Source organism: Bubalus kerabau, chromosome 13 (genome assembly GCF_029407905.1).
Source record: "Bubalus kerabau isolate K-KA32 ecotype Philippines breed swamp buffalo chromosome 13, PCC_UOA_SB_1v2, whole genome shotgun sequence".
Lineage (NCBI taxonomy): Eukaryota > Metazoa > Chordata > Mammalia > Artiodactyla > Bovidae > Bubalus > Bubalus kerabau.
Genome location: NC_073636.1, coordinates 10,275,093 through 10,299,249, shown reverse-complemented (window position 1 = coordinate 10,299,249; position 24,157 = coordinate 10,275,093). Strand labels below are relative to the sequence as shown.

The following is a 24,157-nucleotide window of genomic DNA, read 5'->3' as shown; positions in this document are numbered from 1 at the left end:
GTCATCCTCCACTGCACTCTTACATTTAAAAATACTCCTGGGATTGAATTTCTTTTGCAGAAGAGGCTAAAGGAGGAAATAGTAGGCTGAGTTGCTTGAATACTTCAGTGCTGTCCTAGTCTAAATTCTCTTTGATTTGTGAAATAATCACATACATACATGCACGATTTCTCAAATGAGAAAGCACGTAACATGAAAGCAGGGAAACTTGGTTTAATCAGCACAACCCACAATTTGAATTTGGGGAAATTTGTGTGTGAGTTTATGTGGCTTTAACTTTGAAGAGAGTAAAAACAGAAAATCTATTTTGCCTTAGGCATGCCTGAAAGCTGAAAGATTCATTCTCCTGGCAGTGAGGTTTTTTTTTTTTTGTTTAAACACAAATGAATGTCTCAGTTGTTCCCCTAGAAGACATCCTTGGATGCTGCCATTCTGGACTACCGAGAATCCAGTCTTCAGTTAATTTCTGTTGTAATTTTTCTCTACTCACACAACTTCATAAGACTTGTCCTCCATTCACTGTGGCTGAAGCTATATAACACACTTATGTGTAGTTGTAAGGGCACTGGTTTTCTTTTGCTTTTCATGATCTGATATTTGTACATATTGAAAAATTGATCACTGTAATAAGTCTAGTTAACATCCATTTTTTTTTGTGTGAGAAAATTTACAGATAGTCAAAAGGACAATAATCTCTTGCTTCTTAGATATCTATTATGTTTTCACAACTTGAAGAGCCAGGGCATTTGAAAATACAAATAAAGTACTGGAAAAACCCATAATTTCAAAGTTTTTTAGTATTTCTGTACTTAAAAATAGAATATTAAATTGAGTTTCATTACATGAATACTTATTGAGTTCAGAGTATGTTCAAGCTGATCTTCCTGTTAGGGAAGCGTCAAGCTAGGAAAGATCCAGTGTATAATCTCTTCAAAGGCAGATACCTTCAACTTGCACTTTTGGTAATGATTTACTGAAGCTGAGAATCAAGAAGTAAGGTCACTAATCTTAGCCTGGGTAGATGGAAGGTAGGAAGGTCAGTACTTAACAGTGAAGAAAGTCATTTTATATTTGAAGACTGAAGTGCAGGGTCATTTAAATGCAGATACCAAAGAAGCTTTGCATCTAATGCTGAGGAAGAAAATTGAGAATCAGACGTGTGGGAATTTGGGAGATGTCTTCGATTTCTGGCTTGGGAAGATCCCCTGGAGGAAGGGCAACCCACTCCAATATTCTTGCCTGGGAAATCCCATGGACAGAGGAGCCTGGTGGGCTACAGTCCATGGGGTTGCAGAGTCAGATACAAGTGAGTGCCTAACACTGTTACTTTTCAGTACAGAATAATGTCATATCATTGATAGCATGAGAGTAGATGAGAAAAGTCAGGAATAGGATAACATAAGAAAAAATGACTCCTGGAAAGCCAAGCCCTACAAGGACAACATTAAAGTGATTGTGTCCATGAGTTTTTTTCACTAGTTCCTGAGGATGAGGTTGGGAAAGTGAAAACAAAACTTGAAACTTCCAACTGGACTTAACATCATATTTTTTCTCACTGTCAATTCTAGAAAATAGACAATGTTTCAACTGCTCATCAACATATTCCTTAAAGACACAATTACAGAAGAAACCACTGATGGATATTTTTCTAAGCCTGAGAGCAGGGAATCTTTACTAAGTACCCCTCAAAACAGAAGAAATAAGAAAAAAAAATGGAATGTTTGATTTTATATAAACACAGACTTTGAGGTGGGAAAAATTACAATAAGAGACGTTTTGAAAAAGAAGTATAAATTGAAAAATATTTATACTTTTTATCATAGACAATGGGTCTATATCTTTGATATATAAAGTACTTCTAAAAAATAGAGGTAAATATTAACAATTGGATAGAATACGGAGCAAGAGATCTAACAGGAAGTTAATTAAAAATGAGAATGGCCTGCAGTTATGTGAAAATGTGATTCACTTTGATACTAATGAAAAAAAATGCAAGTTAAGACTACACTAAGAAAAAGATTTCTGCCTAAAGTAACTATCATAATGTAGGGTAATACTCCCATCAAGAATAGATAGAGACATTGAACAGATTTGAGAAATTATTTTAAGGCACTAGAGAGCCATTAAAGGAGCTTGAGGAGGTGAAAAATGGTGAACTTGACATTCCACCTGTACAAAGAAGTTTAACAGAGCTTCCAAATGTTTTTAAATGAAGTTTGGGGTTGGGGGGAGGGGCAAAACTTGGAGGCCAGGGCCCACCAAAGAAGAGGTGCTCTGATAAGTACCTCAAGTTTTCTTTGGGATTCCCCTGAAGGGTCATACTCTGGGGGCAATGAACTTGAAACAGACCAGTTCTTAAAAAAAATCTGAAGATCAACGTTTAATCAACTTAATCTCTGACTAGACTTCAGTGCTCTGCTCAATCCTACCAGCCTTTAAGAAGCAAACATAATCCTCTCTGGAAGAAGATAAAGTCATCAGAGGCTCAAGTCATCACTACAGTTTTTCACACATAGTGTCTAGCATTCAATAAAACATACCAGTCATTCCAGAAGAACAAGTATGGATCATTGAAAACCAAGACAATAAAACAATATATAGAGAAATTTTAGAGATATTACTCATAGATACAACTTTAAAATATGGTTAATGTGTTTAAGAATTGAGTGACAAGAGGGTGAATTCTCATGGCAAAGAAGTTTATCAGATAACTGGACTAAACACTGTATTAAAAAAAGTCAGATGTAAATTCTGGAACTGAAAAATATATAATAATTGAAGTTTATAATTCAATAGGCAGATGTGGCAGTAATAAGACACAGCTGAAGAAAGAATTCATAAATTGAAAGCTAATTTAGAAGAAAATATAAAGAATATTAACGATGAAAGAATATAAAGATGAAAAATACAGAAAAGAATTATTATGATCCCCAAACAAAATTAATGCAAAGCAAACCTCATTCAAGTCAATCGTTATAAAACTGCAGAAAATCATGGTTAAAGAAAAACTATAAAATTATTAGTGAGTAAAGAAGGATTCACTTCAAAATAGCAATAATAGTAATTATATATGACATCTCAATAAAAATCATGGAATCCAGAGACAATGTAATGATATCTTTAAAGTGCTTGAAGAAAATAATATTAATGTAAAATTTCATACCTAACAATATCTTCTTTTAGACTTCAATTTGAAATATTTTCAGGGTTAAAATAGTAGACTTACACTGAAGGATTTTCGCTATACTAAAAATAAAAATTCTAGGTAGGTTATAGAACTACATTTGAAAGGTACCATGGAAAAAGACCCTCACATCAGTAAGCAAAATTTCTTACACAGGAAAAATAAAACATTAACCATAAGGAAAAAGACTAGTAATCTGGAAAACATTTAAATTAGCAGCTTTAGTTTATCAAAATGCAGCATTAAGACTGTAAAATAAACCAGAGTAGAAGAAATTTGCCATATATATATATACACACATATAACACAAGAGTCCTTGTACATATGTGTGTGTGTGTGTGTGTGTGCACGCATATGTATATATAACTCACAATGGACTCATATATAAAACAATATAAAAGACAAGGAACACAATAGAAAATGAGCAAGACACAGACAGACGTGTCATAAAAAGAGGATATCTTACCTGGTCACTTACTTTCTTGAATGACTTTTACCAAACATCGCAGTATTTAAAAGCCTCAGCCTTTTCACTATAAACATAACTACAAAATGCTCTAACTCCTTGGACACCATCAGAACGTCTCAAAATACAACATAATTGTTATATTTTATAAGATATGATTACTATAGAAGGGATGTTAATTGACCTAACACTATTTACACATTATTTATTTGACTTTCTCCTTGGGGTCACTGTGATGGCATCTAGAAGTACCCGTGGCTGATTCTTCCAGGGAATCTCTTTCAATGTCATGACTATTAATGGTAATAACCTTGATGATATTACTATAGAGAAACCTCTCTGACATCACAGAGAACTTTCTAGCTAACAGGATGCTAGTCAATTGAATAATGCTCAATGAAAATAAAGGAGCATACAAAACACTTCTAAGAGCTGGGTGAGAGAGGAAAAAAGTTGAAGAAAGCAAAACCCAAAAGGCCAACCAGACAGTAAATATTTAAGTTGCTGGCCTTATGTTTTGTCTTTTCAAACTCATTGTTTTAAAATATATTTGAGAATTCTCAGGTTATGCCACCATATTGGCACAGATTAGCATGAAATGTCACGGCATGTTTCAGATCCGTGACAGAGAGATAAGAACAATCATAGTTGTAGCTCTATATATTGCCATGTTGTTGAGCAGAGGTCTCTTAGATCTGCTTTTGAAGATCCTAATGGCATGATTGGTAGACATTATTCATGTGTTTATCATGAGTGTACATGATCCATGTGCATGTGGTATGAATATATGACTATGCATGTGTGCAGTGGCATGCTTGTGTGAACGTGCGAGTGCATATGTGTATGCGAGTGTGTGTGTGTGTGCTGTTATTTGGAAAGAGGGAAAGAAGAATGACAGATACTTATTACTCTCATGTATGTGGAACTGTTATTATCCTAAGGGCTTCTCTCCTGCTGGGCAATGCATCTGAGTGCCCCAGAGAAATGATTCCATTTCACACAGACAACAGAATCTGATCAAAACAAAAACTGTCTCTACAGCCTATTTATTTCAGTTTGCCTGTCCCTCCCCTCATTTTGATTGCTGCTGCTTGGAACACAAACAAGAGGTACATTTCAGGGCTCCTAGCAGGAGATAAAAGATGCTGAAATAGAAAGAGTCTGGGACAGTCAGTACCAGTTCATTTTCAATTACCAACCTCAACTGTCCTCTTCAAAGCCTTGATTATGATAACCTTTTGTAGGTCAGTTGCATTACATAAAAAATAATAAATGAAGCAAGTCTTACCACAAAGAAAAGATGCTGAAATGCATATAGAATGCAGTTAACCAAATTTTAAATACATAAACATGGAGAGATATTAGAGGATTCTCCAAGTATTTCTTTTGAGATTTATGTTGGCAATAAACTCCATGCAACAAAAAGAAGTACAAATAATTATTGTTCAGAATGTGTAGTTCCCTAGGTATCATGATAGCTACAGAAGGCAGAGTTGTCTGGATTCAATTCTATTGAATTAAATTGGTGTTGAACCAAAGCAAGCATTCTTGAACCATCCTGACTTTTGCCATTATCTATGTACCAACTTACTCTTAATGTAATGGATTTCCAAGTTTACTATTAATGTAATGAATTAGATAATTATTTAGAAAGGCTTACTTCCTATCTTCACCCCTATGGGAGCTGACTTCATTGTTCTTTGACACTGGGCTTGGTCATGGAATTTGCTTTAGCCAATGAGATATTAGCAAAAGTGAGTCAAACAGAGGTCTGTGAAATGTACTTGTTCTGTTGGGGTTTGCCCTCTTATGCTCCTGCCTTTTACCCCAAAAAGAACATGCTTCAGGGAAGAGCTGAGCGAATAAGACCTGAAACTCAGTTCACAGCCTGACATCTTTCCTGGCCCAGACTAGATGGGGTTGATCGTCATATCTGTGAACCAAAGAATGAACGATTGGTGTTCTAAGCCTCTGAGACTGAAGGCACGACTGTGGTGACAATGTTTAATAAAGTGAAAAGTGAAAGTCGCTCAGTCGTGTTCGACTCTTTGCGACACCATGAACTATACAGTTCACGGAATTCTCCAGGCTAGAGCACTGGAGTGGGTGGTCTTTCCCTTCTCTGGGGTATCTTCCCAACCCAGGGATCGAACCTAGGTCTCCTGCCCTGCTGGTGAATTCTTTACCAGCTGAGCCACCAGGGAAGCCTAAGAATACTGGAGTGGGTAGCCTATCCCTTCTCCAGTGGATCTTCCTGACCCAGGAAATGAACCAGGGTCTCCTGCATTGCAGGTGGATTCTTTACCAACTGAGCTATCAGAGAAGCCCAATGCTTAATAATGTGTTTTTTTTTTTTTTAATTTTATTTTATTTTTAAACTTTACATAACTGTATTAGATTTGCCAAATATCAAAATGAATCCGCCACAGGTATACATGTGTTTTTAATGGACTCTGCCTTAACATTGCTTCTTAATTTTGTCCCATAGCAATTACAGCTATAAAACTGTGAGCTTAATTTGTGCCTAATTTTTTCACACATAATAATGTGTTAGCTTTGGTATCACCTAAAAGCATCTACAGGACTGACAGGGATAAAGTAGGATAGTTAAATAGTTTAGTTTAAAAATCCCACTAGAGGGAATTTGAAAGGAGTTTGGGAAATTCTTGTAAACTAATGAAGCCGGTAACCTAGCAACAATCTACCCTACCTTGAAGGAAGGCCAGGTGCATTCAAGCAGCAGGCACACTCAGCCACAAGTCCTGAGTTAAACACACAAGAGGACTTCCCTGGGGGTCCAGTGGTTAGCAGTCTGCCCACCAGTGCAGAGGACACAGGTTTGATCCCTGGTCTGGGAAGATCCCACATACCGCGGGGCAACCAAGCCCGTGTGCCACAACTGCTGATGCCTGTGTGCCTTAAAGCCCGTGCTCTGCAACAACAGAAGCCACTGCAGTGAGAAGCTGGTGCCCTACGACTAGCGAGGAGCCCGCTGCCCACAGCCAGAGGATGCCTGCACTCAGTGAAGATCAATGAAGGTCCGGCACAGCCTTCAAATAGATAAATGCAGGACAACAGGTATGCAGTCTGAATCTTGTTAATGGTCCTTGAAGAGTTGCATTTCTGCATGTAGCCAAGACAGGAATATAGGTGAAAGGGGGAAGAAATTAGGTGAAGGGGGACATTACACTGAAACCTGAGATGAACTGTCATACCAGCAGCCTTTTGCTAATATACATATGATTTTAATAGCCCCGTGACACTCCCAGCTAGACCATATGGGTCAAAGGAGGAACTAATGATGTAAACCTTGACATCTATCCAAAAATGAGGAAGAGGGCGGTCTTCTCCCTGCCTCTCCACTTTTTCTCTGATTATAAAAATGTAGCCCTCTTTGTTCTCAGGGCTGTGCTGCCTTGCTTGCCTGCTTGTATCTCTCATAAGCACCCTATGCTAATAAACTCTCTGCCTATCACTTTGCCTCATGCTAAATTCTTTCTGTGACAAGACTAAAGAACCTGAGCTTTGGGAAGTTCTGACACCAGGGGAACAGTTTCAATGAAAAGACAATGGGTTTGAGTCCCCTCCTGCTCAGGGATCCTGGGTTCAAGTCCCAATCTGAGTTTTGGCCTGGGTTGGAGCTCCACTTGAGAAAGACTGCAGTTTTCGGACTACAAATGGTGTTTGTGCGAGATTTTGAGAAACACAGAGCTAATGTATACAGATTAGAAGTCCCTTTACAGGCTAAAGTCTATTGCCTAAAATGGAATAAAACTGGTCGCAGAGTTTAGGGCATTTGTCACGTATATTTAACTTCCAAGCTCAAATGGAAGGAAGCAATTATTCCACGTGCATAAACATCAATTTATGTTCTTTTCAAGCAACGGGTTGTTAGGGGAGATGATCTCCATTAGACCTTAGAGTGCCAAGTTCACTTTCTAGGTATAGAATCCAAGTGCAACTAAGCAGAAGGAGATCAGAGACCAACTTATGCAGGAAGAACAGAGTGTCAGTGAAAAGACAGAACTTAAAGAGAAGCTGAGTCTGTGATATGCTGTGTTGTTATGATGCTTTCCCACAAACTGCTCTTTATAATCAAGGAACCAACATTATTTAAAATGATCATAAAAGTCAGTGATGTGACTCCTCTTAGTGATGTGGTTCTAAGAGCCATAAAATAAATATATTTAGCCTCAAGAAAAAAGTTCCAGTCCTTAGTAATGGTGTGGGCTTATCTATTTACATAGCTGCTTGAGGAGCATGCAGGTTTCGCTTCCAGGTGTTTTGTGATAATGTGTTAACGGTACAAAGGGTAAACACCACTCCTAGGAAAATTCATCCAAAGTAAAGGGAAGCAAAAAAACCATGCAGCATTTATTAATAACAAAGATTACTACCCACTCTTTCTACAACAAATGACACACAGCAAGCCACGAATCCAGCCTCCGCAAATTCCTTCTCTCCGTTGGATATGTCTTTGTTTTGCTTTTTGTAACTTCCAGTTTTGTTACTCATGACAGATTCTGAACCTCAGGACTGTCTATTTCTGGCCACCTTTCTGGGAAGTGCAACATTAGTGTCAGGGGATGGATGGCACATAACAAATGCAAACCCTACAGGGACTCCTTAGGGAATGAAGGGGGCTCCTCCTTCAAGGGGGTTTCACCTGGGACTCTCCAGTACCACCTCCTCTGCTTCCTGCTTACCCCAAAGATCTTGACTTATTTTCTCTTTCACTCTCTATTTGGTGAAATTCCTCTTTTAAAAAATTTCTCATACAAGCAATTAGATCCAGGCATTTGTTATTGGTCTGCCATTCCTTTAGCATTTTCCTCCCAGCAAGAGATACTAACATAGAGAATCACAGTGAGTTTTCCTGTCTCTTGTGGGAAATGAGGAGTGAAGGTGTTCATGGCTAGCTTCATGCACTTGTGGAAATTTCCCTGGGCTGCTTCTCTCCCAGTCGGGCAAGTAAATGGTAGCTGCTGGTGGTGGTGAAGTAGTGTCTGACTCTTGTGGCCCTATGGACTGTAGCCCACTAGGCTCCTCTGTGCATGGGATTTCCCAGGCAGGAATACTGGGGTGGGCTGTCGTTTCCTCCTCCAGGGGATCTTCCCAACCCAAGGATTGAACCTGAGTCTCTTGTGTTTCCTGCATTGGCAGGTACGTTCTTTACCACTAGCACCACCTGGGAAGCCCCTAAATGGTAGCTAGTAAGACCCTATTCAGGATTATTTCAGTCTACTAGAGCGAGGGGGAGGGTTGGAGGTAACACCAGGCTCATGCATTCTTTTTGCTGTGGCTACCAGCCCATTCTTTGGGTTCATTTGTTTTTGTTTGTATTCATTTGCTTGTTATACTTATCTGCTTTCATATCATTATGTCTGGGTGAGTGAGATTTAAAGTCTGACTTCATATCACCATCTTAAACCCAAGACCAGGTATGTAGACTCTTGATTTGTGGGACAGTGTATTCACTCTGGGTGTCTCACATACATAGCCTTTGTCAATAGCAGGTTTTGGGAATATTTATCAAAGAATAGCTCTGATCAGACAATGTTATGGACTGAATATCTGTGACCCCTACCCCAGATTCATATGTTGAAGCCCCAACTGGTAATGTGACTATATTTGGAAATCAGGCCTTCATGGAGCTAATTTAGGTTAAATGAAGTCATAATACTGAGGCCCTAATCTCACAGAATCGTGGCCATATAAAAAGAGGGACATGTCTCTCCCTTTGCTGAATGAGGGCACAGTGAGAAGGGGGACCATGTACAGGCCAGGAAGAGAGCTCCTGCCAAAACCCAATCAGCTCAGCGCCTGGATTCGAACTTCCCAGTCTCCAGAATTGTGAGGGAGTAAACTTCTGTTGTCTAAGACTCCCAGTCTGTTTTTTTTTTTTTTTTTTTTAATGACAGTAAGATATACTCAATTTATAACTAGTTCACATTTCTTTGGAACAAAGGTACGATTGTAAACCATCTACACCACATTTAACCTATTTTCTCCCAAAGAACCCCAATCATAAAGCTGCTACTTGACCACTCTACCTGTGGGATCACTTGTAGACACATGCCTTTGGCTCCCTCTCCAAAGCCAAATAATAAATGACTATTCTCAACAGTGAAAAACTGAAAGCATTTCCTCTAAGATTAGGAACAAGACAAGGATGTCCACTCTTGCCACTTTTACTCAATGTAGTTTTGGAAGTCCTAGCCACAACAATCAGAGAAGAAAATGAAATAAAAGGAATCTGAATTGGAGAAGAAGTAAAATTGTCACTGTTTGCAGATGACCTGATATTATACACTGAAAATCCTAAAGATGTGACCAGAAAACTATTAGATTTCTTTAATGAATGTAGTGGAGTTGTAGGATACAAAATTAATACACAGAAATCTCTTGCATTCCTATACACTAACAAGGAAAATCAGAGAAATTAAGGAAACAATTCAATTTACTATCACATCAAAAAGACTAATGTACCTAGGAATAAACTTACCTAAGGAGGTAAAAAACCTGTACTCAGAAAACTATAAGATACACATGAAAAAGATCAAAGATGACATGAACAGGTGAAGAGATATACCATGTTCTTGGATTGGAAGGATCAATATTGCCAAAATGACTATACTACCCAATGTAATCTACAGATTCAATGCAATCCCTATCCAATTACCAGTGGATTTCACAGAATTAGAACCAAAAATTTTACAACTTGCACGAAAACACAGAAGACCCCTAATAGCCAAAGGAATCAATGGAGCTGGAGGAATCAGGCTTCCCTGACTTCAGGCTATATTACAAAGCTATAGTAATCAAAACATTATGGTACTGGCACAAAAACAGAAATACAGATCAATGGAACAAGATAGAAAGTCCAGAATTAAACCCAGGCCCCAATAGGTACCCCATCTATGACACAGGAGTCAAGGATATACAATGGAAAAAAAGAGAATATCTTCAATAAGCAGTGCTTGGAAAACTAAACAACTACATGTAAAAGAATGAAATTAGAACATTCTCTAACACCATACACAAAAATAAATTCAAAATGGGTTAAAGACCTAAATGTCAGACCAGAAACTACAAAACTCTTAGGGGAAAACATAAGCAGAACACTGACATAAATCACAGCAAGATCGTCTATGACCCACCTCCTAGAGTAATGGAAACAGAAAGAAACAAATGGGATGCAACTACACTTAAAAGCTTTTGCACAGCAAAGGAAACTATACTCAAGGTGAAAAGACAACCCCCAGAAGGGACGAAAATAATAGTAAATGAAGCAAGTGACGAAGGACTAGTTTCCAAAATATACAAGCAGCTCATGCAACTCAATACAAGGAAAACAAACAACCCAATAAAAATGTGGGCAGAAGATCTAAACAGACATTTCTCCCAAGAAGACATACAGATGGCTAACAAACACATGAAAAGATGCTCAACATCACTCATTATCAGAGAAATGCAAATCAAAACCACTATGAGGTACCATTTCACACCAGTCAGAATGGCTGCGATCCAAAAGTCTACAAGTAATAAATGCTGGAGAGGGTGTGGAGAAAAGGGAACCCTCTTACACTGTTGGTGGGAATGCAAACTAGTACAGCCACTATGGAGAACAGTGTGGAGATTCCTTAAAAAGCTGGAAATAGACCTGCCTTATGACCCAGCAATCCCACTGCTGGGCATACACACTGAGGAAACCAGAAGGGAAAGAGACACGTGTACCCCAATGTTCATTGCAGCACTGTTTATAATAGCCAGGACATGGAAGCAACCTAGATGTCCATCAGCAGATGAATGGCTAAGAAAGCTGTGGTACATATACACAATGGAGTATTACTCAGCCATTAAAAAGAATACATTTGAATCAGTTCTAATGAGGTGGATGAAACTGGAGCCTATTATACAGAGTGAAGTAAGCCAGAAAGAAAAACACTAATACAGTATACTAACGCATATATATGGAATTTAGAAAGATGGTAACAATAACCCTGTGTACGAGACAGCAAAAGAGACACTGATGTATAGAACAGTCTTATGGACTCTGTGGGAGAGGGAGAGGGTGGGAAGATTTGGGAGAATGGCATTGAAACATGTAAAATATCATGTATGAAACGAGTTGCCAGTCCAGGTTTGATGCACGATACTGGATGCTTGGGGCTGGTGCACTGGGATGACCCAGAGGGATGGAATGGGGAGAGAGGAGGGAGGAGGGTTCAGGATGGGGAACACATGTATACCTGTGGCGGATTCATTTTGATATTTGGCAAAACTAATACAGTTATGTAAAGTTTAAAAATAAAATTAAATTAAAAAAAAAAGAAGACATACAGATGGCTAAATAAACACATGAAAAGATGCTCAACATCACTCATTGCTAGAGAAATGCATATAAAAACTACATGTACCCCAACGTTCAGCGCAGCACTAGTTACGATGGCTAGGACGTGGAAGCAAGCTAGATGCCCATGGGCAGATGAGTGGATAAGGAAGATGTGGTACATATACACAATGGAATATCACTCAGCTATAAAAAGGAATGCATTTGAGTCCGTTCTAATGAGGTGGATGAATCGAGAGCCTATACAGAGTGAAGTAAGTCAGAAAGAGAAAGACAAATACTGAATATTAATGCATATATACAGAATCTAGAAAGATGGTACTAATTATCCTACATACAGGGCAGCAAAGGAGACACAGACTTTTGGACTCAATAGGAGAAGAAGAGGGTGGGATGATTTGAGAGAATAGCATTGAAACATATACATTACCATATGTAAACTAGATAACCAGTGTGAGTTTGATGCATGAAGCAGAGCACCCAAACTGGTGCTCTGAACAACCTAGAGGGATAGGGTGTAGAGGGAGGAGGGAGGGTGTCAGGATGGATGGGACACATGCATACCTACCTGTATCTATGGCCGATCATATTGATGTATGGGAAAAACCATCACAATATTGTAATTATCCTCCAATTAACATAAACAAATTTAAAAATAAAATAGATTTAAAGGACAAGGGAAAAAAAACTACAATGAGATATCACCTCACACCAATCAAAACAGTCATCATCAAAAAATCTACAAACAATAAATGCTGGAGAGGGTATGGAGAAAAGGGAACCCTCTTGCACTGTTAATGGGATTGTAAATTGATACAGCTGCTATGGAAGACAGTATGGAGATTCCTTAAGAAATTAGGAATAAAACTACCATATGACCCAACAGTCCCACTACTGGGCATATACCCTAAGAAAACCATAATTGAAAAAGACACATGTACCCCAATGTTCATTGTAGCACTATTTACAATAGTTAGGACATGGAAAAAACCTAGATGTCCATTGAATGGAAAAGAAACTGTGGCACATATATGCAATGGAACACTTCAGTTCAGTTCAGTTCAGTCGCTCAGTCGTGTCCAAATCTTTATGACCCCATGGACTGCAGCACACCAGGCCTCCCTGTTCATCATCAACTCCCAGAGTTTACTCAGACTCATGTCCATTGAGTTGGTGATGCCATCCAACCATCTCATCCTTTGTCATCCCCTTCTCTTCCCACCTTCAGTCTTTCCCAACATCAGGGTCTTTTCAAATGAGTCAGTCCTTTGCATCAGGTGGACAAAGTATTGAAGTTTCAGCTTCAACATCAGTCCTTCCAATGAATATTCAGGAATGAATTCCTTTAGGATGGATTGGTTGATCTCCTTGCTATCCAAGGGACTCTAAGAGTCTTCTCCAACACCACAGTTCAAAAGCATCAATTCTTCGGTGCTCAGCCTTCTTTATAGTCCAATTCTCACATCCATACATGACCACTGGAAAAAACATAGCTTTGGCTAGATGGACTTTTGTTGGCAAAGTAATGTCTCTGTTTTTTAATATGCTGTCTAGGTTGGTCATAACTTTTCTTCCAAGAAGCAAGAGTCTTTTAATTTCATGGCCGCAGTCACCATCTGCAGTGATTTTGGAGCCCAGAAAAATAAAGTCTCTCATTGTTTCCACTGTTTCCCTATCTATTTGCCATGAAGTGATTGGACCTGATACCATGATCTTAGTTTTCTGAATGTTGAGTTTTAAGCCAGCTTTTTCACTCTCCTCTTTCCCTTTCATCAAGAGGCTTTTTAGTTCTTCTTCACTTTCTGCCATAAGGGTAGTGTCATCTGCATATCTGAGGTTATTGATATTTCTCCCGGCAATCTTGATTTCAGCTTGTGCTTCTTTCAGTCCAGCATTTCTCAAGATGTAATCTGCATAGAAGTTAAATAAGCAGGGTGACAATATACAGCCTTGACGTACTCCTTTTCCTATTTGGAACCAGTCTGTTGTTCCATGTGCAGTTCTAACTGTTGCTTCCTGACCTGCCTACAGATTTATCAGGAGACAGGTCAGGTGGTCTGGTATTCCCATCTCTTTGAGAATTTTCCATAGTTTGCTGTGATCCACATAGTCAAAGGCTTTGGCATAGTCATTAAAGCAGAAATAGATGTTCTTCTGCAACTCTCTTGCTTTTTTGATGATCCAGTGAATGTTGGCAATTTGTTCTCTGGTTCCTCTGCCTTTTCTAAATCCAGCTTGACCATCTGGAAGTTCATGGTTCACGTACTGTTTGAGCCTGACTTGGAGAATTTTGAGCATTTCTTTACTAGCGTGTGAGATGAGTGCAATTGTGTGGTAGTTTGAGTATTTGGCATTGCCTTTCTTTGGGATTGGAATGAAAACTGACCTTTTCCAGTCCTGTGGCCACTGCTGAGTTCTCCAAATTTGCTGGCATATTGAGTGCAGCACTTTCACAGCATCATCTTTTAGGATTTGAAATAGCTCAACTGGAATTCCATCACCTCCGCTAGCTGTGTTCGTAGTGATGCTTCCTAAGGCCCACTTGACTTCACATTCCAGGATGTCTGGCTCTAGGTGAGTGATCACACCATCGTGGTTACCTGGGTCATGAAGTTTTTTTGTATAGTTCTTCTGTGTATTCTTCCCACTTCTTCTTAACATCTTCTGTTAGGTCCATACCATTTCTAACCTTTATTGTGCCCATCTTTGTATTAAAAGTTCCCTTGGTATCTCTAATTTTCTTGAAGAGATTTCCAGTCTTCCCCATTCTATTGTTTTCCTCTATTTCTTTGCATTGATCGCCGAGGAAGCCTTTCTTACCTCTCCTTACTATTCTTTGGAACTCTGCATTCAAATGGGTATATCTTTCCTTTTCTCCTTTGCCTTTAGCTTCTCTTCTTTTCATAGCTGTTTGTAAGGCCTCCTCAGACAACCATTTTGCCTTTCTGCATTTCTTTTTCTTGGGGATGCTCTTGATATCTGCCTTCTGTACAGTGTCATGAACCTCCATCCATAGTTCTTCAGGCACTCTGTCTATCCGATCTAATCCCTTAAATCTATTTGTCACTTTCACTGTGATAATGATCATAAGAGATTTGATTTAGGTCATACCTGAATGGTCTAGTGATTTTCCCTACTTTCTTCAATTTAAGTCTGAATTTGGCAATAAGGAGTTCATGATCTGAGCCACAGTCAGCTCCTGGTCTTGTTTTTTGCTGACTGTATAGAGCTTCTCCATCTTTGGCTGCAAAGAATACAATCAGTCTGATTTCGAAATTGACCATCTGGTGATGTCCATGTAGAATCTTCTCTTCTGTTGTTGAAAGAGGGTGTTTGCTCTCACCAGTGAGTTCTCTTGGCAAAACTCTGTTAGCCTTTGCCCTGCTTCATTCTGTATTCCAAGGCCAAATTTGCCCATTACTCCAAGTATTTCTTGACTTCCTACTTTTGTATTCTAGTCCCCTATAATGAAAACGACATCTTTTTTGGTTGCTAGTTCTAGAAGTTCTTGTAGCTCTTCATAGAACCATTCAACTTACAGCTTCTTCAGCATTATTGGTCGGGGTATAGACATGGATTACCGTGATATTGAATGGTTTGCCTTGGAAACGAACAGAGATCATTCTGTCATTTTTGAGATTGCATCCAAGTATTGCATTTAAGACTCTCTGTTGACCATGAGGGCTACTCCATTTCTTCTAAGGAATTGCTGCCCACAGTAGTAGATATAATGATGAATTGAGTTAAATTCGTCCATTTTAGTTCACTGATTCCTAAAATGTAGATGTTCACTCTTGCCATCTCCTGTTTGACCACTTCCACTTAGCCTTGATTCATGGACCTAACATTCCAGGTTCCTATGCAATATTGCTCTTTAGCATTGGACTTTACTTCCATCACCAGACACATACATCCACAAAACTGGGTGTTTTTGCTTTGGCTCTGTCTCTTCATTCTTTCTGGAGTTATTTCTCCACTGATCTCCAGTAGCATATTGGGCACCTATCGACCTGGGAAGTTCATCTTTCAGTGTCCTTTCTTTTTGCCTTTTCATACTGTTCATGGGGTTCTCAAGGCAAGAATACTGAAGTGGTTTGCCGTTCCCTCCTCCAGTGGACCAGTGGTCACCATTATCTTCATTACCTCACCATAGTTTGGCCTCAGGTCAAATAATAAGGACAGTCCCGCCCTTCAACAGAGAATTGCATTAAAGATTTACTGAGCACAGCCCTGCCCATCAGAACAAGACTCAGTTTCTCCCTCTGTCAGTCTCTCCCAGCAGGGAGCTTCCATAAGCCTCTTATCCTTCTCCATCAGAGGGCAGACAGACTGAAACCCACAATGGAACACTACTCAGCCATAAAAAGGAACACATTTGAATCAGTTCTAATGAGGGTGGTGAACCTAGAGCCTATTACATAGACTGAAGTAAGTCAGAAACACATATCATACATTAATGCATATATATGGAATCTATAGAATCTAGAAAGATGGTACTAATGAGCCTATTTGCAGGGCAGCATTGGAGACGCAGCCATAGAGAACAGACTTGTAGACACAGTGGGGAAGGGCAGGGAGGGACGAATGGAGAAAGCAGCATGGAAACATACATTACCATATGGAAAACAGGTAGACAGTGGGATTTGCTGTATGACGCAGGGAACTCAAACCAGGACTGTGTGACAACGGAGAGGTAGGATGGGGTGGGAGGTGGGAGGTGGGCTCAAGAGGAAGGAGACATATGCATATCCGTGGTTGACTCATATGGATGTATGGCAGAAACCAACAAAATATTGTAAAGCAATTGTCCTGCAATTAAAAATTTAAAAGTCTACTAAGAATAAATCCTGGAGAGGATGTAGAGAACAGGGAACCCTCCTACACTATTGGTGGGAATGTAAATTGGTTAAGCTACTACAAAGAAGTGTGTGGAGCTTACTTAGGGAACTAAAAACAGAGCTACCAGATGATCCAGTAATCCCACTCCTGGGCATAGATCCAGAGAAAACCATTGTTTGAAATGATACACGAACCCTAATGTTCACAGAAACACTATTCACAATAGTCAATATATGGAAGCAACCTAAATGTCCATCAGCAGATGAACGACTAAAAAAGATATTGTATGTATATACTGTAGCATATTGCTCAATCATAGAAAATAAAATAATGCCAATTGAAGCAACATGGATGGATCTAGAGATTGTCATACTAAGTAAATAAGTCAGACAGAGAAAGACAAATATCATATGATATTGCTTATATGTGGAATCTAAAAAAAATGGTACAAATGAACCTATTTACAAAACAGAAATAGAGTCACAGATGCAGAAAACAAACTTATGGTTACCAAGTACAGGAGAAGAAATAAATTGGGAGATTGTGATTAACATATAAACACTACTACTACTACTAAGTCGCTTCAGTCGTGTCCAACTCTGTGCGACCCCACAGACGGCAGCCCACCAGGCTCCCCCGTCCTGGGATTGTCAAGGCAAGAACACTGGAGTGGGTTGCCATTTCCTTCTCCAATGCATGAAAGTGAAAAGTGAAAGTGAAGTCGCTCAGTCGTGTCCGACTCTCAGCGACCCCATGGACTGCAGCCTACCAGGCTCCTCTATCCATGGGATTTTCCAGGCAAGAGTACTAGAGTGGGGTGCCATTGCCTTCTCCAATATAAACACTACTATATAGAAAATAGATTACTGATAAGGACCTACTATATAGCACAAGGAACTCAATACTCTATAATGACTTATAAGGGAGCAGAACCTAAAACAGTGGCTATATGTATAACTGATACAGCAGAAAGTAAATCAACTATGAAATCTAAATCTAAATCAACTATGAAAGTGAGGTGAAAGTGAAGGTCACTCAATCGCGTCTGACTCTTTGCAACCCCATGGATTGTATAGTCCATGGAGTTCTCCAGGCCAGAATACTGGAGTGGGTAGCCTTTCCCCTCTCCAGGGGATCTTCCCAGCCCAGGGACTGAACCCAGGTCTGCCCACACTGCAGGCGGATTCTTTACCAGCTGAACCACAAGGGAAGCCCAAGGATACTGGAGAGGGTAACCTATCCCTTCTCCAGGGGATCTTCCTGACCCAGGAATTGAACCAGGGTCTCCTGCATTGCAGGTAGATTCTTTACCAACTGAGCTATCAGGGAAAATCAACTATACTCCAATAAAAATTATTTTTTAAAAATGAATGACAGGATCACACTGGTGGAAAATCTGCATGTTTCTACAAGATACCCTTTCCATGGCAACACACCTCTTTGTGTATTAACTGGGAATATTCTGCCCTAATCAAAATCAGAAGCTGTCTTTAGCAAGAAATGAAAGGTTGTGGTGGTACCGGGTTGTGGGCATGATATATACATATCATGTATACCAGATGCACACATATAGACACACACACACACACACACACACACACATATACACCTTCTTCTTTTATGTTTAGCCAGATGATGTGCCTCCTTACAGCAACTTTGAGAATGGTTTAGAAATCCATCAGTGGTTATTGTCAGAATAACCACTCTAATGAAACCCAACATTTGGGAAAAGTGAAAGTGTCAGTCACTTAGTCGTGTCTGACCCTTTGAGACCCCATGGACTGCAAGCTTCGGGAAGAAGACCCCCAAAACTTATCCACCAGTATATCAGTGTCTACCATGTGACCCCATGGACTGCAAGCTTCGGGAAGAAGACCCCCAAAACTTATCCACCAGTATATCAGTGTCTACCATGTGGTGAGATGCAAAATGAATGAGGACTTCACAAGGTAGCTGAGGCAGAGAGAGACTGAGAACGTTAATCACCCACATGCCAAGTGCTATGGTATGAACAGGGAACTCTGGAGGCCTGGAGGATGAGGGTGAAGAAAAAATAGTGGATAACAAGGAAATGACGCTGAACTTGGAGCCGGTTAGAGGAGTCAGTGTCAAACGGTTTCCACCCATGCCAGGCATTTGGATACATAGAACGATCTCCTGTGGGTAAAAGATCTGGGAGACTCAGCTCCTTACTTCTTCACCTGACCCACCTCACTCCCCCTTCGCCTCCTCTTGTTCGTGGTGCTGCCTCCCTGGAAATCGGAAAGGCTGCTCCAACTCCTTTATGTAAGATCTCAACCGCGAAGCCTCCCCAGGTGTTGCTGCATTTGGCTTCACTGAGCTGGATTCCAATCACGCTCCACATGTCTGGCTTTTCTTTCCCTTTTCCAGGCCCCAATTAAGCATCTAATTCTCATTCAGCCTCTTTCTGCCTCCCCGGTGTCCTTCAGGGCCTGGCAAGAATGAAAGCTACAAGGAGGCCCTTCTCAGCTCAGGGCCGCCAGGGCTGGTCTCAGATCAGGGGCTTTCCAGCAGGAACAATACAAATCGGGTGTCTCTCAAACGCCACCCCCCACACCATCACACGCTCTCTGTGGCTCTTGTTTCTCTGCAGCGATTGGGTAAATCTGTACACAGCAGGGCCCTAGTGAGCACAGAGATAGGTATTTTTTCCATAGGAGTCTCTTGATTCTTTTACTCTAATAGGGTTTTAACTATGTAAGGAGCCACAGTGGGGCTGCTTCCGGCTTTGCAATGGTTCTTTATGTGGTATCTTTCATAAGAAAGGAAACTGACTGCTGGAAATAACCCATGCTGGATCCTTCAAAACTTCGTCAAGCACTTAAGGCTCCGGAAAGAAAGTACCTCTGCTTGGGCCGAAATCCTGCATGATTATGTACACAGCTCTTTAGTCCAAGAATAATTTAATCCTATCATTCTTAATTATAGATTCCTTAAATATTTCCACCAGATTTAGCCCTCTTTATATATTTTCCTAAACAGCACGATGTATTCAGAACATTTGGTAAAATCTAGCGTGTCATCTTTGTGATGACCAAAGTCCTCAAGATCTATACCTAGGAAGAAAGCTGCATCCAATAAATAGCAGATTTATAGAAACAGTGAAAGACTGTCAGAGGACCCTGGACTGGAAGTAAGTGCATTCAGTTCCGTTACGCTAATTCCATTTCTAGTCTTAGACTCTCAATACCAATTCTCTCTGCTTCAGGGAAAAATGATAGATTTTTTCCTACTAGGAGAAGTTTTCAAACAAACCTGGCATTAAGCTGGAACCCATTTCACATTTTGCTTTTCTTCAAAAAGAACTATCACAGATGCCTGCATCTTAATTTTTTTTAATGGGTACACTATTTAATTATTAACATTAAACTTCAAGAGTTCAAATATATGCTAGCCTTATGTTCTGATTTTTGAAATAACGATTAAAACAAAGCTTTAAGCATGCAATGTATTGAACACTGCACAATATATTAACCAACTAGACAACCTAAGGGGTGGTGTAACTATTTAGGAGCACTAATTGAAGGGAAAAACCTGCCATTCAGGACTGAACAAAGGTCCTTGGTTGCTGACGGAATCTCCCCTTGACTTCAGGCTGGAGATGAACCAAGGGAGTCTGTCAGTGTACAAAACCCATTGAATCCAGGACCAACAGTAACAGGATAGATTGGCCAGAGCCAGCTCAGATTGTGGGGCCCCAGGGTTGGCTGGAGGCTGGGGAATGCTGCAGCCAAAGTCCAGGACCAGTAGAGGGCAGCTATCCTTCAATAGCTTCTATCAAAATCATTTTTATGCCTTCTGAGAGTTTATCACTACTACAGCAAACACACACACACACACACACACACACACACACACACACACACACATACACACACAGTCAGTTCAGTCACTCAGTCATGTCCGACTCTTTGCGACCCCATGAATTGCAGCATGCCAAGCCTCCCTGTCCATCACCAGCTCCCGGAGTTCACTTAGACTCACGTCCATCGAGTCAGTGATGCCATCCAGCCATCTCATCCTCTGTTGTCCCCTTCTCCTCCTGCTCCTCCCAGCATCGGAGTCTTTTCCAATGAGTCAACTCTTCGCATGAGGTGGCCAAAGTACTGGAGTTTCAGCTTTAGCATCATTCCTTCCAAAGAAATCCCAGGGCTGATCTCCTTTAGAATGGACTGGTTGGATCTCCTTGCAGTCCAAGGGACTCTCAAGAGTCTTCAACACCACAGTTCAAAAGCATCAATTCTTCAGCACTCAGCTTTCTTCACAGTCCAACTCTCACCTCCATACATGACCACTGGAAAAACCATAGCCTTGACTAGACGGACCTTTGTTGGCAAAGTAATGTCTCTGCTTTTGAATATGCTAACTAGGTTGGTCATAACCCTCCTTCCAAGGAGTAAGTGTCTTTTAATTTCATGGTGGCAGTCACCATCTGCCATGATTTTGGAGCCCCCCAAAATAAATTCTGACACTGTTTCCACTATTTCCTCATCTATTTCCCATGAAGTGATGGGACTAGATGCCATGATCTTAGTTTTCTGAATGTTGAGCTTTAAGCCAACTCTTTCACTCTCCTCTTTCACTTTCATCAAGAGGCTTTTTAGTTCCTCTTCACTTTCTGCCATAAGGGTGGTGTCATCTGCATATCTGAGGTTATTGATATTTCTCCCAGCAATCTTGATTCCAGCTTGTATTTCTTCCAGCCCAGTGTTTCTCATGATGTACTCTGCATATAAGTTAAATAAGCAGGGTGACAATATACAGCCTTGATGTACTCCTTTTCCTATTTGGAACCAGTCTGTTGTTCCATGTCCAGTTCTGACTGTTGCTTCCTGACCTGCATACAGGTTTCTCAAGAGGCAGGTCAGATGGTCTGGTATTCCCATCTCTTTCAGAATTTTCTACAGTATATACACATACACATCCACCTAAAAGACTGTCTAAGCACATTCACTAAACATGTAACTAAAACTGCCGTTAAACTCAACCAGCTGCCTTTTATCAAAGAGAATTTGAAGTTACCTGCCTGAAGCTTCTGTTATGTTTTCCAACCCCCTCTTCCTAGGGGTTTTAATCCACTTTTAGATCCTAGTTCTATTTTGTCTTTTGCTGTCTGAACTAGACTGTTTTCCCCAAGAAATAAAGGCGATCCTTGACCATATTCCAGTTCAACAAAACCCTTTGCAACCAGAAAAGTGGCATGACTGCCCCCAGGCCATCTAGTGAGTGACGAGGTTGTTCTTCCGAGTTCATTCTGGGGCTATTGTCACTTCATCAATATAGTAACAGTGGCGAGAGAGCCATGCAGAGTCAGGTGAAACGGGACCGGAATTTGGGCAAGGCCTAGAATCTTCTTTCAGAGGTCTGCTTGGTCAACTCTAATCCATTTGAAAGCAGTGGACTTGAAGAATGTCTTTCATGTCCTTAAGATGGCTTGGGGGAGGGAGAGGAGCACAGACTTGGTCACAGTGAAGAGAGGGAGACCTGTTGAGTGGCAAGGACTTCCCTGTGGTCAGTGGCAGCAGGATCAGTAGGAATGTGACATGCAGAGGTCATCCTGCTACAGAATCTGCAGGGCCCTCTACAGAGACCATACTCCCCTGCCAGATATTCTGGAGTCCAGGCTTGGGGGTTTCATTTTCCCTTTGAAGATGGGTTCATGCCATGGCCTCTTTAATCTGGAAAACCAGGTTCATGTCACTCTGAACCTCCTACATGCAGTTAGACGTGTATGATGGCTTGGTTTGGAATCTATGGTAAAGATTCTAAGCATGAGGCAGCATAGAGGCTTCCTTGGGCACCCGGGGATCTGGGGGCCCAGCAGGAAAGTGGGTGGTCAGTCAACAGAGGTTAGCTTTGTAATGATGTCATGCTCTGGGTCCCAGGGCTCTTCCCAGGTTTGTGCTGTAGCACCAGCTTCTAGGGGCTGACATCACTGGGGTGCTCAGTCCCCTTCCTGAGCCCCTGGGTGCTGAGCATCTTAACTGGCCTGTTGCTTCATCACTTGATTGACTTCTGATGGCTGCATTTTGCTTTTGTCTTGGCTGACATCTCTATAGGCCCCCTGGTCTTTCCCATAGTTAGTAATCTCTTGCTTGTTCCAGAATTCTGACAACTGAGGGATCCCTAGCCCTCTGCCTCTTTTCTCAGACTGTCACAGATGCTCCTGTAGGTATCAGGCCACTTTCATTTTTCGTGCGGAAACAGCGCCTCCAGTGAGAGAATGGGCTCTGACGGCACTATATAATGTGCCTCACACCTGCTTTATCTCTTGACGTTTAATCTCTTGCTCTAGGAGACAATTCAGGAAACTCTTCCATAAAGGAAAAAAAAAATAACATCCAGAATTTCCCTTTCAGGCAAAGAAATCTTAATCCTTTTTTTTTTTTTGTTCATGTATTTTACCAAACTCGAGATCCTGTCACATCACCTCTTCAGCAAGATAACAATTCACCTTTGAGGAAGAGGCAATCCAATTTTGATTTCTTGGTCTCAGGACACAATGCTCTTCTTTAACAAAAAGTTTAGACCAGTCCATAGGAGATTGTGAAATAAAAACCTGAAGGCTTTTTGAAAGGGGAAATACCAAGTTTGATTTCTTTCTTTTTACAGTATTATAATTTTTTGAAAGCTCAAAATAACGCAGCTAGAAGTGGTAACATTTCCCCTGCCCCGTGGCTTCCTCTGGGCAAATGGTAAGAGTATTTCTAAAAGCTACCCTCAAATTTCAGCTTTTTGTTCTGTTGCATTCAGTCCAGTTGCTATTTGGCTGGTTTCAACAGAATATTAATTATTTGCATGGCTGTAAACCTTGGAGGAAGAAAGAAGACATTCTTATGTACCAGTAAGTGTCCTCCACTATAAAGAGACACCTATTAAAGGTGCATGTGTGTGTCAGGGGACAGAAAAAGGAGTGCTCTTGAAGGTTTTATTACATGAGAAAGAGATTGTACCTCTTTTGTGGCTAAATTGTTACTAATGTGTTTCACTGTTTTGTTTTGTTTTTTTTTTTTTTTTTTGTGCCACATTTTAGCATCAGGGAGGTTGAGATGAATCAATCAGTTAGTACAGTTACTGTTCAGCTGGATTGAAGCCAGGTTCACACAGGCTTTGCATCTGCTTGTGCGTCACTGGACAGCATTGCCAACCCAAGGCCACTTATATGCCCTACCTAAGGTTTCTACGGACCACTCAGGGATATGAATTCAGGGCATAAGTGTGTATGATTAGCATTGGCATGTGATCCAACTTCTTAAGAAAGACATTTTTTTAACCCTCTTCCATCAACGCCAAA

At 40.5% G+C, this 24,157-nt stretch overlaps 1 protein-coding gene across 1 annotated transcript in view; it reads right to left on the bottom strand.

The window, feature by feature from the left end:
- LOC129625309 (ADP-ribose glycohydrolase MACROD2-like) overlaps positions 1 to 24,157 on the bottom strand; it is a 221,215-nt gene that overhangs the window by 18,274 nt on the left and 178,784 nt on the right. The window lies entirely within an intron of this gene.